The sequence below is a fragment of the Lissotriton helveticus genome, chromosome 11 (assembly GCF_964261635.1).
Source record: "Lissotriton helveticus chromosome 11, aLisHel1.1, whole genome shotgun sequence".
NCBI lineage: Eukaryota > Metazoa > Chordata > Amphibia > Caudata > Salamandridae > Lissotriton > Lissotriton helveticus.
In genome coordinates, this window is record NC_136072.1 from 74460137 (window position 1) to 74475612 (window position 15476).

Here is a 15476-nt window from a genome sequence, read left to right on the forward strand (position 1 = left end):
TTTTATGACGCACAATTTCTGCCATCCTTGAGACACTTGCACTGCCAATGGCTTTTCAGTATCTCTTATGTATGCAAATGAAACTTGCACTCCCATTGCCTTTGCTACGGTTCTTCTGTATGCAAGTGGAGATTTCACTGTCGCTGGCTATTCTGCTCTACTGTAAAGGAATGAAGCTTAATCCTCCACTCCCTATTTGCTGCTCTTCTGTGTCTGTGAATCTTGTGCTGCCTGCTGAGTATGTGTTTTATATGAATTTGTTGCTTGCAGAGCCATCACTGAAGGCCTCTTTGACCTTCGGACAGGTCAGTCCACTGGTGCACATATAATACAGTGGCAAGCACGTGTCAGCACTGAAGCAGCCTCTGTCTGCCGGTAAGAACAGCTACAGAGGCCATTGCGTGTTGACAGAGAAGCAAGAGTGGCTTTTACTTGCACAGCGGTAGGTACATCGATAGTACAGTATGAATGAGAGTATAAGAGTGTTGGGTGTAGTCATAACCATCATTGAAGTACGGTTTAGATGAATCTCCCTTAAGTAAGCTATTAGTGATTGCAAGCCTTCTCATCAGTCACACCCTTGGTGGAACACTGGTCTCTACATTGGTCTCTCATTGCAAAACAAACTGCATTGTAAACCATTCCTTCCTATGATGTAAATAGAACATGCTTCTATGTGCACGTATGAGAAATGTTTATTCATATCCCTGTGGAACCTTATTAGCTTACTGTGATGCTGCTTTCCAATGTATTCAATCCTATCTAGTTAGAATCATGGAAAGAAGCTCATATCATAATAACAAAAATGCACAAACCAAGAACTATATATATTTAAAACTAGACCACATAAATCATGACCTATTTAATGCCTATTTTAGTCCCTTGTAATGCAGTTTATTTCTGAACCCAATATTATAATACGGATAGAGCCTGCAGTAAAATGTAATTCAAAGTGTCACACATACGAATTGGAATATCACACATAAACACTCTAAGTACATGTAAATATCACACATATAGTGTGTGCATGGTATGTGGCCAACGTTTGCATTGGGGCAAGTTTTGGGTTCGCTTAGGCGTTGGACGCGAATTGATTGAAAAAAAGCTTCGCTGAGTCATTCTGATGCCTAAAACGAATTGGTGCTTTTGATCTGGCGCTGTTCAAAGGTTACACTCGGAGACAAACAAAATGGTTGAGCAACGTTTCAACTAGTACCATTTTGAGAACTGGGTCGTTGTTGGAGAGCAGGCAATGTTTACCAAACAACTTCGGCAACGCAACGTAGTGTTGACAAGAGGGAAAAACAGAGAGACCGGATGTGTCGCGGGGGTCAATTGATAGAACCTACGCAGTCATTTATGTCACGCGCTGCCTTCAGGTAGTTGCGGTACCGGAAACTGCGCGTGCGCTGCTTGTTGCCTCGGGGAAATGACGGGCTCGCGGCCGTTGTTCTAAGAACGCGTCACCGCGAGCGTGAAGGCCTTCAGGCCCGTTTGGGCTAACTGAAAGGCGCGCCGACTGACGTCTTTTGCGGTATTGTATACCTCTAACGATGTAGACGAGATTTGTTTTTCTTTCTTGCAACTCTTTCTCTCAGGGCCCGCCCTATAAAAGGTTGACCGGGACAGCGCACTGGGCGGAAAGAAACATTGGTGTTTGTTGTGGGGCGAGGGTCATTTCGGTGTGATGGCAGGAGCTGTGAAGAAAGAAGATGGCAGGAGGGTATTGGGGATTGGGGTACTAACAATTGCACTGACCTACATATAGCTGCCAAGTTTTCAGATTGCTATGTGTGACATTTTTATAATTTCAGTGTAATTATGAGTGACATTTCGACGACTTGAGTGACAATTTCTCATGAGCAATAATCAAGCAATGAAACATAAAGAGAAACTTATAAACAGGGCTCAAATCGGGGTACCACACGGGTGGACGGCGTCCCCCCACTTATTTTACAGGGGGACGCCGTCCCCCCTGCCAAACAGCTGGACTTCACTCTTTGGCCTCTCTGGGATGAGGAGCTCGGCACCTTTCGTGACGTCACTTCCTGTCGTGACGTCACTTCCGGTGACAGCGTCCCCCCACTTCTTTTTTTACGACTTGTGCCCTGCTTATAAATATCAGAAATTACACCAATTTGAACAACAAGAAACTCTAAGAAGTAATTGATCTAAAGTGCGCTAACAGGGGCCTGCGAACAGCGTTGGTGAGCTGCTCTGCCAATCAATGGGCCTGTGCTGAGTTGTGGCCTGAGTAAAAGCAACCATGAAAACTAAAAGTAAACCAAGCATAAGCAAACGCTTGACTTACAATATGTGTAGAGATAAGATCCAATGTGGAAACCAGCAGATGCATACCATGTGCCAATGTTGGCAGGTTAGCCTCCCATTACACCATCCCTAAAGCAAACAAAGTTATCCACCAAGCAAACTGATAGCAAACTTGTGGTAGCACAGGTGGAAACAATCCTTTTAAACAGTTGGCTGAGTTCATCTACAAACACGTGACCGCAAGCTGTGCCAAGAAATATAGGAAATACGTGACCTTCTGCAGTGTATCATACTGTGCTCACTCACCATGCCTACTACGTAAAAATGATACTAAGCACTTCTCAGCCAATGCAAATGAATAGTGATAATCACAACAATTGTAAAAAGCATAAAATACAGTGATTGCTGCCTAATATAACAATAAACTATGACCTTAAAACCGATGATGCAGTTCAGACAAAAAAGTTTCCAAATAAAAAAACGAAAAAGAAAAATGAATCAATGCTCCATGATTCGCCATTTGCTGTTGTATAAAGAGGACACCTGCTGGTGCACAGTAAGAACTCAATTTTTCCAGGAGGCCTCCGATGTGATGTAATGTGTAAAAGCTATTTCAAACTCTCAGGGTGCAACATAACCAGGCCAGACAAAATAAGAATATCTGAATAATTAATGATGGTCCAATGCACTCCATTATTTTCAAAAGCTTTTTAGATGCTCGAAGGCAAGAATTTCAGAAGCGGCACCCCAGCACGACTGCCGGAGTCACTGGATAAGTGTGCCCCTGGCCCCCGCCTGCGAGCCTCCAACAAATGAACAGATTATGTTCATGAACTGGCAGGGGCGGAGAAGTGTTTCCCTCTTAACCAACATATGAATGTGTTGCCAGGTGAATGTTGCGAGTGTGGATGGGCCATACAGAACTCCAAATTAAAACTTAAACTCGAGTCCTACCTCATTGTCTTGTCCAGCACAAGTCTGAGTGCGACTCCAGCTCGGAAGTGAAGAAAAAGCACCGCTCTGCCAACTGGCGCACTCAAAAAAAACCTTCTGCCCGCCTCCTGAATGGCTGCCTTGTGGCCTAGGAGGCCAATCACCCTGCATGTGATCACAGGGAAGCGTGCCTTGATAGAAAACAGGGACGATGAGCTGCAGCAGACATCTTGGATGTCTTGATTAGTGATTCGCCAGGCTATGCTGCGTCTCAGCGCTCGAGTTCACCATGCGTCAATCTGTTTAATTTTCAGACACAGTCACATGCACGCTGTCCGTAGCACAATTACCTCGCTGATGCAGCTCCTTGTTTAGCATGCCTGTTGGGCGGTCGGGGGCCCCTAATTATGCGTGACTAATGCATTTAGTGCGGTGATGCTGACACCAGCACTGAAATATGTTAGCGTTACTCCTGATGCATGATACTTGGCAGGGCTGGCTACATTGAGTGCTGATTACCAAGTCTTTAAAGGGACACAGTTGAGACCAAGTGGGATGGGTACTGTGCATGACATTAAGTCCGGCATTTCCCTGCTGCGCCCCTATTAGACACCCTGGGCCCAGCTCCCCCATGCCCAGACAGGCCCTGTCTTAGATGGATGAATTTATTGCAGTTAACTATTTCGAGGGAATCCCACAGGCCTGCAAGGGATTCACCACGGTGCCCCCAGCCTACTAGTGTAATACTGAACAAGATTGGCATTTTAAATAACACACTGTAACTCATTACAGTCGAGTATAACATGCAGAACCGACACAGAAACTGATTTGTAATCCGATTCTTAAAATGCAACCAATTATTTTAACTACACTTTAAGGCTTATATTTCACTTTGTCAGGTACTTGGCTCTGAGGACATCTAGGCATTTGCAGTAAATCATAAGAAACGTTTGACATGTTGGCCCAAATAGTGTGTGCTAGACGTCATAGAGTTTTAGTCCGCTTGTATGGAACCAGGGCACAAGTTCTAAAAAAGAAGTGGGGGGACTGACCTAGTTTGACAGTTTGCATGTGACAACACAGTGCGGCGCATGACATCAGGACGCACAACATCACGGCGCCTGACATCACGATGCACAACATCACAGTACACGACATAAGGCACACAACATAACACATGGCATCACAGGAATTCACATCATAGAAAGTGGCATTACAAGCCACAACTTTACAGGAAGCGGCATCACAAGAAGTGACATCAGACCTAAAGCCCTCACATATGTTTAGCAGCTCTATCATGTGTATGTTTGAGCGCATTGCGAGGATCATAGCACAGTGAGCTATGGAAGATATGTGACTTCGACACCTTGGAATTCCCAGTTTTATGTAACACATCCTGTACATTCATTTACATATAATTTATTGTACATACATGATGTAAAGCGCTCTGACAACCTGCATTGGAATGAGTAGGGCTATACAAGAAAAAAACAGTGGAACTTACATTATTTCAGCGCTTCCTCAGGGGAAGTAAGCTCTCTATACATGCAATTTGCTTTGTGTATATAATGGGAAAGACCAACACATCTGATATTCTTACAGTGCATGCATATCTCCTATACAGGGACTGAATAAAGTGAAAAGCTGCCTCTTTTTATGTATGTGTGAAGTGCTAACAAGGTGTGAGCCTTTGTTTCCCCTCCACTTCATTTGCACCAGGTGTGAGCTCCTGACGGCTCCCAGCCAAGAGACTCAAAACTTCGAGCCTTATGACTCCTCATATTCGGCTTTTGTTACGGCCCAGCAGGAGTCTAAACCAAGAAAACCCCGTCCTCGCTTGCACGTTTTTGCTTGTTGCAGATGGAAAGCAGACAACAATGTGCAAGCGCTGCTGAAGGTGTCCCGACTTTTGAAAATTACACGGGACGAGTTCAGCACATTATTCATTGGGGCTCAATTTATTGGCAGGGTGGACGGCGTTCACCCTGTGAAAAAAGTGGATGGACTCCTAGAGACTGTCTCTTCGTATTGCTGGGATGGAACTTTCCATCCCACATACGACCTTTTACAATTGCACAAGCTGCGCTGTATTGCTGTTTACTTCCTATGCAGAGCACATCTGTCAGTGTAAATAATGTATTCATACTGATCTAGAGGCATAGTTTCATGTGGGAGAGGATATGTTTGTTCATATTGTAGGAATGCCTATGTTTTTAACCTTCTGTCATATCTGTATTCTACATCTGTTGCAGTGAGAGAATTAGTCCATTGTATCCATCGTGGATGTAAGGCTTTAGCATTTGAAACGCTTGCCTTTGTTGCAGCCTCTAGGGCTGGTACCGGAGTTACTATTATTATTTGTTTACCCTGAGCCAGTGCTCTTTCTCTGACTACAGCAGTCTGTACCGCTGTCAGGATTTTCTGTAGAAGCAAAGCGCATTTGAGCATTTGTGTACAAATGTGATTTGTAAGGCTATGGGTACTATTTCGTCTTCATTGAAGGTTAGGTAAGTGTACCCAGATTGATCCGCTATAACGTGGATTACCAGATTGCGTACGTTTACGTGTGTCTGAGAGTATTTTGAAGCTATCATGTCAATTCTGAATTAATTCTGTTAGCCTAGCGATGAACAACCCGGGGCCATTCTTATACCCTTGGGGGAGTCGACATAATTGAAACTGGAAACCTAGCGCTGAGAATGTAGTTAAATACCTGTTTTCAGGCACTATATTTTGGCAGAAGAATCCATTTGAGATGTCTAGTGTTGTTTTGATTTTTTTCCTCACAGTGTTATTCATTAATGAAGCATTGTGTGCATTCTGTACTGTAAATGTTTTAGTGCATGTGTTCAGATGTCGGTAGTCTAAAACTAGACGATATGAATTAATGGGTTTCATTACGGGAAACAAAGGATTATTCATTGCAGAGGTGCAAGGTTCTATTACACCCTGGTATTCAAGTTGATCTAAGATCTCCCTGACCAGTTTTTTGCTTCTTATTTTATTGGGTATTGTCTCTGCGGAGTTGGATTAGTTTTTACTGGGATTACTTGGTGTGGTTACTCGGCATCCCACCCAACATGGTTGCGATAAAGCGCTGGAGCAAGAGCTATCGCCGACTGCAGTGCGTATGTGTGTTTTAAGTAAATTAGAACATGGTCTGAAAAAGCTGGTAAAATTACTGTTTCTCCTTTAGGGTAATCCATAACAATTTCAGGCGGCCAATGTTTTTCAGGTAAAAGGATGTCATAGCCATAAGTCAAGTTCTCCCAAAAGTGACCTTTAACTTTTCTGAGTTTGTCCCTCTCCATTTGGAGTGTTATTTCATGTAACCTATGTAGGACACATACCCTCGTATCTGGTGTTTCCACCATGATGTGCTCATTCAACTCCGCTGTAACCAGAAATTCCATCAGGTTCTGGCGAGCTATTGTTACTTCTGCTGCGCTGTCTAGCATTGTCAGAGCCCATTCCCCGTTCAGTATTTGAGTCCTCAGAATTCTGGACATGTCTAAGCTTGAGACCTGCTACTTTCTTCTTTTTAAATTCAGGTTTAGATTGTTGCCTGTCTTCTTTTTTCAGTAGGGTAGCTTGAAGCGCGTTGGGTGTCTCTGGACTACGTATGCTTTTCTTGTCTGTCTTATGACCGTCCTTCTCTCTCGGAGTTTCTTGGTGAAACCTGGAAGGAACAAGAGGATTGTGTATCAGTATCCTGATACCTGTCAGTTTTTTTTAATGTTATCACTATTTATAAGAATATATTTCATTCCAGAGGGCTCTTGTTGACGAGATCCACTCCTAGATGGGGATCTACTTTTTTGTTTTTTATTGTTATTATCCCACCCATTTCTTCTTGGAAGAATCAGGTGCTTGCATGGTGTTAGCCTTTTCAGGACCACCCATGAGATGCTCTAGTTCCCAAACTATCGCTACCTAATTCATCATAGGTGTCTGTGATAATATTAGGTAATTCACATTCCTGTTTTAAAGGAGTGAAATCCCTCAGGCGTTGGCGTATTGCCACTTGTGCTGCCTCCCCTTTTATATTTGCAAACATTATATCTGATACCTGAGCAAAATTACCTAGTTATTTCATCCCTAAGTTCAGAGCAGGTTCTGCTCCATACGCAGTTTGTATGTGTCTTAATACGTCTGGTATTACTGCTAATGATGGGACACCATGAGTTCTGGTATATATGGCAGCGAAAATTGTACCCCAAGTGGTACAATCCTCTATCTGGGGAGCTATCCCCATTGGCAAGCAGATTTTTAGCATTCTGTGTTTTTCTTGGAGGCTTCAATCAATCAATCAGAGGTTTGTTGAGCACGACTACTCACCCGTAAGGGTCTCAAGGCACTAGGGGAGGGGGATGCAGGATCCATTCTATCAAAGAAAGGGTCTGTCGAAGAGCCAGGTTTTAAGGTTTCTTGTGAAGACGGGGAGCGATGTTGTCTGTCTGAGGTGGAGTAGAAGTGCGTTCCAGGCTTTGGCCGCGAGGAAGGAGAAGGAGTGGCCTCCCAATCTGGTTTTTCTTGTGTGGGGGATCAGGGCGTAGGAGAGTTGGGCTGATCGTAGGGTCCTTTGGGGTGTGTGGTATTTGAGGCAGCTGTTTAGGTATGCTAGTCCGGTGCCATGGAGGGCCTTGTGTGCGTGGGCGAGTATCTTGAAGGTGATTCTCGCCTCGACAGGGAGCCAGTGGAGAGTGCCCAGGTGCTGGGAGATGTGGCAGTGTTTTGGCAGGTTAAGGACCAGTCTTGCGGCGGCGTTCTGGATGTTCTGTAGCTTGTGGGTGAGGTTTTTGTTTATTCTGGCGTAGAGTGCTTTGCCGTAGTCAAGTCTTCTGGAGACCAGGGCGTGAGTGATAGTCTTTCTGTGTTTGAGGGGGATCCATTTGAAGGTCTTTTGAAGGAGGCGGAGAGTGTGGAACCAGGAAGACGAGACGGAGTTGATCTGGCGGTCCATTATGACCTCGGAGTCCAGGATGATTCCCAGGTTGCGTGTGTGGTCCGTGGGGGATGGCGGGTTTCCGAAGGCGGGGGCCAGCAGGTGTCGCTCCAGGCATCAGGGTTTGGGCCTATGATTAGTACTTCTGTTTTGTTGGTGTTTAGTTGAAGGCAGCTGTTTTTCATCCATTTGGCGATGGCTTCCATGCCTTCTCGAAAGTTGTGTCTGGCAGTGTTGGGTTCCATGAAAAGGGAGAGGATGAGTTGGGTTTCGTCTGCGTATGACACAATGTTGAGTCCGTAGGTTCTGATGATGGGTGCGGGTCGAACCATGTAGACTTTGAAGAGCGTCTGGCTGAGGGAGGAGCCCTGGGGGACTCCGCAGGTGGTGGGCGTAGGGTCAGAGAGGAAAGGGGGAAGCCTGACCCGCTGCGTTCCGCCGGAGAGGAAGGATCGGATCTATCTGAGGGCCTTGTCCTGGATTGCTGCGTCATGATGTCTGCGTATTAGCGTGCGGGAGAGACTGTTTGAATGCCGCTGAGAGGTCGAGGAGGATGAGGGCTACTGTTTCTCCTTTGTCCATTAGGGTGCGGATGTCATTTGATACGGCGAGGAGTGGGGTTTCAGTTCTGTGGTTTTTTCTGAAGCCGGATTGGGAGGAGTCGAGGATGTTGTGCCTTTGATGAATGTGGCGAGTTGACTGTTGATGGCTTTCTCGATGACTTTCGCTGGGAACGGGAGCCGTGAGATGGGTCTGTAGTTTTTTAGGTCGGCGCAGTCCGCCAAGGGTTTCTTCAGGAGGGGGTTGACCTCAGTGTGTTTCCAGTCATTGGGGAATGAGGAGGTCGCCAGGGAGCGGTTGATAGAGTGGCGGAGCATGGGTGTGATGGTGTTGGCGGCTCTGTTGAAGATGTGGTGGGGGCAGGGGTCGATGGGGGCCCCTGAATGGATTGACTTAATTGTCTTCAGTGTGTCTTCGGTGGTGAGGGCTGACCAGTTGTCAATCACTGGTTTCCGGGTGTCGGGAGTGGTTGGTGAGGGTCCAGTGTGTTGGTTGTCTTCCTTGAAGTTGTCATAGATGCTCTTGATTTTAAGGTGGAAAAAGGTGCTGAGCTTGTTGCAGAGGTCTTGTGAGGGAGGGATATCAGAAGACTCGCTGGTGGGTTGGGCGAACTCCTTAATGATGTTGAAGAGTTCCTTGCTGTTGTGTGCGTGGGTGGACATTCTGTCTTCATACGCCTTTTTCCTTGTTTCTCTGATGAGTTGGTGGCGGTTCTGAAGTTGTTGTTGACTTCTGTGGATTTGGTGTTCCTCCAGGCCTTATTGAAGTGGCGGCAAGAACCTCTGGACTCTCGAAGTTTGGTGGTAAACCATCTGGCTTTCTTGGCGCAGGTGTTGTTTTTCTTGAGGGGGGCTATGGTGTTGGAGCTGTCTGAGATCCATCTATGCAGGGTTCGGGCTGCGGTGTTGGGGGTCATTGTTTTCCACGATGCCTGGGGTGGAAGTGTTGAGCTCGTCGTTGGTGATTTTGGTCCAGTTTCTTTGTGGGAGCAGGTGCTGTTGTCTGTGGATGGTGGGTGTTCTGATCTGGATGCATCAGTGGTCTGTCCATGGGAGTTCGGTGGTGTGGCTGAAAGTGATGGTGTTTCCTGTAGTGATGTGGGGGTCGAGGGTGTGTCCCACTGAGTGCATGGGCTCGGTCACGATCAGGCAAAGTCTAACGTTTAGCGCTGAGACACCCTCAGGTATTTGAGCGCTTTATAAATCTCAAAATTAATAAATAAATAAATAAACTTTGTGGAGGTTGTTCAGGAGGGATAAAGTGTTGGGATCCAGTTGATTGTCAGGGTGGAAGTTGAGGTCTCCCAGTAGGGTGTAGTTGGTGGATGTGGTGGCCTGCGGTGAGATGATGTCCGTGAAGGAGTTGGCGAAGGGTCCGCGGGACTCGGGGTCGGTAGACGAGAGTTCCTTGGAGGGTGGTGGTGGGGCTGACCAGAATCTTGAAGTGACGGTGTTCCATCAGGTCTGTGTGCTCCTCGGGGAGTGTGCTCAGGCGGAGGGTGGATTTGTAGACGATGGCGATTCCTCCTCCCGGGCAGGTAGAGCGGTCCTTCCTGGAGATCTTGTATTCTTGGGGGATGGCAATGTCCAGTCCTGAGATGGTGTTGGTCCAGTTTTTCGGCCAAGAACTCTACATCCATGGTGGTGCAGTCGAGGCCGGCCCAGATTTCAGAGGCGTGTTTGTGGAGGGATCGGACGTTGAGGAGGTTGTGTTCTTGTGGGCAGTTTGTGCTGGATCCCTGTCCTTGGCGGTGCTGCAGGTGTGCCGCAGCCATGACAGCTGAAGGGTCCGTGGGTGTCAGCTGGATAGGCTAGCTTGCAGTTGTTGTTGCGGCCTGGGTTGAGTGCGTGGAGTGCCGATGCGTCGTAGCGTTGGCGGGGCGAAGGTCCCAGGTTCCTGGAGCTGGTCGCGGTCGGGTCAGAGACAGGCTTGCCTATGGCGCGGCCACGCAGCTGCCGCCATTAAGTCGGGGTCGGGGAGGATTGGACAGCTGGGAGGCGGGAGCGGGGAGGGGAGCTGGATTTGGCCAGTCGCGGTGGGGGAAGGGCTGCTGGGAAAACAGTTGGGAAGGAGGAAAATGGTCTAAATAAAAGAGGGATCATCAGAAAGCAAAAGAGAGCAGAAAGCAGAAAAGTGCAGAAAGAAAGATTAAAAAAGAGGGTGAAAAAACGAGTGAAAAAAACGGAGAGGAGAGTGGAGCGAGAGAAAGGAGACAGAGGTCTACTGAACCACCTGGGATGAGGCGCAGGAAAAACCTGCGGGTGGATGAGGGCCTCAAACACCAACACTCAAGAGTGCAGGGACTCGGGGGAAGGCCTCACTTGATGGCGGAACTACGTGGGAGTTAACGCAATTTCTCTGACAATGGGTCAGTAGTCTTGCTCGCCTGTCCCCGCAGTGGCCACCATTAAGTAGTGGTCGGGGAGGGCTGGACACCTGGGAGGTGGAAGCAGGGAGGGGAGCTGTATTGGGTTGGTCGCACTGGGGGGAGGGGCAGCAGCGGTTTGGAAAACGGGCGGGAAGGAGGAATAAGGAGGAAAAAGGCTAAATAAAAGAGGGATAATCAGAAAGCAGAAAGCAGAAAAGTGCAGAAAAAAAGATTAAAAAGAGGGTGAAAATATGTAGAGGAGAGCAGAGCGAGTGTTCGAGGCGGGTGGAGGAGGGCCTCGAACACCAACACTCGAGAGTGCAGGGGCTCGGGGGAAGCCTCACTGAATGAGTCACACATGAGACTTGTGTGTGGAAATACTGCCACGAGCTGTGTTATTTTTTTAGCTATCCAGAATCCCATTTGCTCACGTTTAGTGGGCATCCTACCAATAACTGTGTATTGCGTTTTTGGTGTAATTGTAGTTGTAGGACCCTTAATTTGTACTGCTTGTGGAGCTCTTGTTGGCTGAAGTGTGAGTGTTCTGATCATGAACTGTGTCGGGTTTCTGTTGAGTTTTATTATATCTTTCTGAAGTAGACATAGGTCTGCTACTGGCATTGTTTCAATCTCTGGATGCGGTGTATAAGCCGCAAGATCTGGCCAAGTGGCTCCATCTCTTCCAAGTGGACCTACTCTTGCTTTGTCTTTTGTATGGGTTAGGGCGCCTTTAAACCAGTTTATGTGCTCCTGGTAGTTGAGTGGAATTTCAATGTCCTCATACGGACAGTATTCATTTGGTGTTTCATCTTCAGTGTAAGAATGAAATGTATTTGATTGTGCATCTGGTTGTGGGAATTTAACCAATGAATAGAATTCCTCTGTTCTATTTGATTTGTGAGCCTCAATCACGAAGGTTGCTGTCCCACCCCTAGCTGTGACTCCGTAGTCTGTTAGCTTTTGAGTAAGGGAATACCTAACATACTCTGAAATGTTTATTTCCCTTCTATTTCTTCTTCCCTGACTGCAGCAGGCTGTGCTCGCCCAGCGGTGTTTTCGTCAGCCATTTGTTTAACAAAAGTTAAAAGCTTTCAAGGAAGAGTTTCAAGGAAACTGAGATAAGGTTTTATGCACAATAGGAACTGTTTGTCCTTCAAGCTTGATAAACATTCAGCCAATAAATAGGAATTTTGCCTACTCAGCTGTGACCGGATAATTCCCTTCGCACTCCAGACTACTCTGGGAACATGTGAGTACGGGTCTCTGAGAAAAGCACGACTGAACTACTCAGATTTGATGTTGAAATAAGTACCAAACCAACGTTGGTGGCGCCATGTCGTGTAGTTCCTATAAACCTATATAGAATCTGGACGTTTAGACAACATATACTGTAGGATTGGAGTCAGACTGAATCCTGACACCCCTACTGAATATGTAAGCCTGTATACCAGCTAGCAACAATGCCACTAGAAACTCATTTTACCAAGGAGAGAATAGTTCTAGGCAACTATAAAACATGACAACCCTATCCCATCAGGAATCATAGAAACAGTGCCACTTTTTGCTCAGTCACCCTTGCTCACTTTCTCTCAGAGAGATACACAGAATAAACGGTGAGGACACTTTTCAATAAGCATTTATTGAACCACAGTCCTTCTAGTGTAAAATAGGTGTGCTGAAACAACTATTAGACATTAACAGATATAAATGATTATAAGCACTAACAAAGTAAAAGGATGGTAGATTTCTACCATCGTGCAAAACAATGAATACAGGCAAGTATATAAAATACATGACAGTAAAATGCGTACTCCTACGATGCGTCCCTAACTAGATGTACCTGAATGTATGTAGCATGTATGTGGGTGTAAAGCCACGAATCCCTCTAGAATAAAGTCAACCCCATTACCTGAAGTGAGAGACTGTGGGACCCCGTCTTGGTCTCGAGATGGACACCCCCCAAGGGATGTCAGACCACTGCGAGCTACAGTGTCTGCGTGCAGGAGCCTCAGCATCTCGCGTCAGAGTGTCGGCATGGCAGTCCTTTTCTCCTCTCACTATCACAGCAAGAGATAATGTATATGTACCCAAAGTGGTACACCCGGGGATATACCTTGCTGTGTCATGTCGGACTGAATTACGGAAGGAATGACCCTTATACATAGTTATTATGCAGGAGATGGTATGCCTGATGCCCTGTTATGATTCCAAGAATCCTCATGCATAATGAATGAGGCTTAAGCCCATGTTATATCTGGACATTTCCGTAACTAGGTAAAAGGTCAGTACTAAGAATTGTTATGAGAATATAGGTGAAAGGTTAGGTGACTACCTGAGTCTATATTGGGTTACCTGGTAAAACACCTTTACAACAAATCTTTCTTCCTGCATACTATCACTCCGCATACTTTTACAACAAAACTACCATCACTCCAAATGCCATTATAACGCATGGCATTACATCTTATATGCTTTTACCACGCATGCTTTTACAATGAAATCCGTTGTAAAAGCATGAATGGTAAAAGCATATGTTTTTAATATTTAAGTTTAAGGTAAGTATATGGTTTTAGTTTGGGGGTGTTGGGGGTATATGTTTTAGGGGTTCAGGGGTATTTTAAGGGTGGGTTTATTTTTAGAGTATGGTATTTTTAGATTATAGATTATTATTTATTATTATTTGATCATTGTTTTTATTAGATTATTATTTTTATTATTTTATTAGGGTTCAGGGTGGGTTATGGGGTACAGGGGTATTTTTAGGGTTCAGGGATAGGTTTGGGTTTTGGGGTACAGGGGTATTTTTAGGGTTCAGGGTGGGTTTTGCGTTATGGTGTTCAGGGGTATTTTTAGGGTTCAAGGATAGGTTTGGGTTTTGGGGTACAGGGGTACAGGGGTATTTTTAGGGTTCAGGGCTAGGTTTGGGTTTTGGGGTACAGGTTTTTTTTGGGGGGTTCAGGGCTAGGTTTGGGGTACAGGGGTATTTTAAGGGTCCAGGGCTAGGTTTGGGTTTTGGGGCACAGGGGTATTTTTAGGGTCCAGGGCTAGGTATGGGTTTGGGGTACAGGGGTATTTTTAGGGTTCAGGTATAGGTTTGGGATTTGGGGTACAGGGGTATTTTTAGGGTTCAGAGCCCGGTATGGGTTTTGGGGTACAGGGGTATTTTTAGGGTTCAGGGCTAGGTTTGGCATTTGGGGTACAGGGGTATTTTTAGGGTTCTGGTATAGGTTTGGGATTTGGGGTACAGGGGTATTTTTAGGGTTCAGGGCTAGGTATGGGTTTTGGGGTACAGGGGTATTTTTAGGGTTCAGGGCTAGGTTTGGGTTTTGGGGTACAGGGGTATTTTTAGGGTTCAGGACTAGGTTTGGGTTTTGGGGTACAGGGGTATTTTTAGGGTTCAGGGATAGGTTTGGGTTTTAGGGTACAGGGGTATTTATAGGGTTTAGGGATAGGTTTGGGTTTTGGGGTACAGGGGTATTTTTAGGGTTCAGGGCTAGGTTTGGGTTTTGGGGTACATGGGTATTTTTAGGGTTATGGTATAGGTTTGGGATTTGGGGTACAGGGGTATTTTTAGGGTTCAGGGCTAGGTATGGGTTTTGGGGTACAGGGGTATTTTTAGGGTTCAGGGCTAGGTTTGGGTTTTGGGGTACAGGGGTATTTTTAGGGTTCAGGACTAGGTTTGGGTTTTGGGTTACAGGGGTATTTTTAGGGTTCAGGGATAGGTTTGGGTTTTGGGGTACAGGGGTATTTATAGGGTTTAGGGATAGGTTTGGGTTTTGGGGTACAGGGGTATTTTTAGGGTTCAGGGCTAGGTTTGGGTTTTGGGGTACATGGGTATTTTTAGGGTTAAGGGCTATGTTTGGGTTTTGGGGTGCAGGGTGTATTTTTAGGGTCAGGATGGGTTACTGTTTAAGGGTGCTGGGGTATTTTACGGAGTAAGGGTGGGTTATGATTATGGGGTGCAGGGGTATTTAAAGGGACCAGGGTGGGATTTTTTTTTAAGGTGTACAGGGTAATTAAAAAAATACATAAAAATATATATATTTAATATATATATATATATATATATATATATATATATATATATATATATATAAAATATATATATATATATATATATATATATATATATATATATATATATATATATATATATATATATATATATACTAGCAGCCCGTCCCGACGTTGTCCGGGTATGAATTGCTGCCGGCCAGTAGTATATTGTTTTGTAGGATTTCATTTTGATAGCATTTCTTATCTGTGACAGGCCTGTGAAACACTCCGATTCACAGTGCACTACTGATGCACTTAAGGGTGCGCTTTTAGTAGTGTGTGAACTCGAGTTTTCCTACTTTATTTTTCCTTGCAATATTATATAGCGCGAACTCGACAACA

The 15476-nt window shown here is 45.5% G+C and overlaps 1 protein-coding gene across 2 annotated transcripts in view; it reads left to right on the forward strand.

Annotated features, from left to right (window-relative positions):
- Positions 1–1399: 1399 nt before the first annotated feature.
- Positions 1400–15476, forward strand: part of LOC144791617 (dehydrogenase/reductase SDR family member 4-like) — a 482332-nt gene continuing 468255 nt past the window's right edge. For both annotated transcript variants that reach the window (XM_078666341.1, XM_078666342.1), the window contains exon 1: positions 1400–1534. The gene's annotated coding sequence lies outside the window, so the exon portion shown is untranslated. The remainder of the gene's footprint in view (positions 1535–15476) is intronic.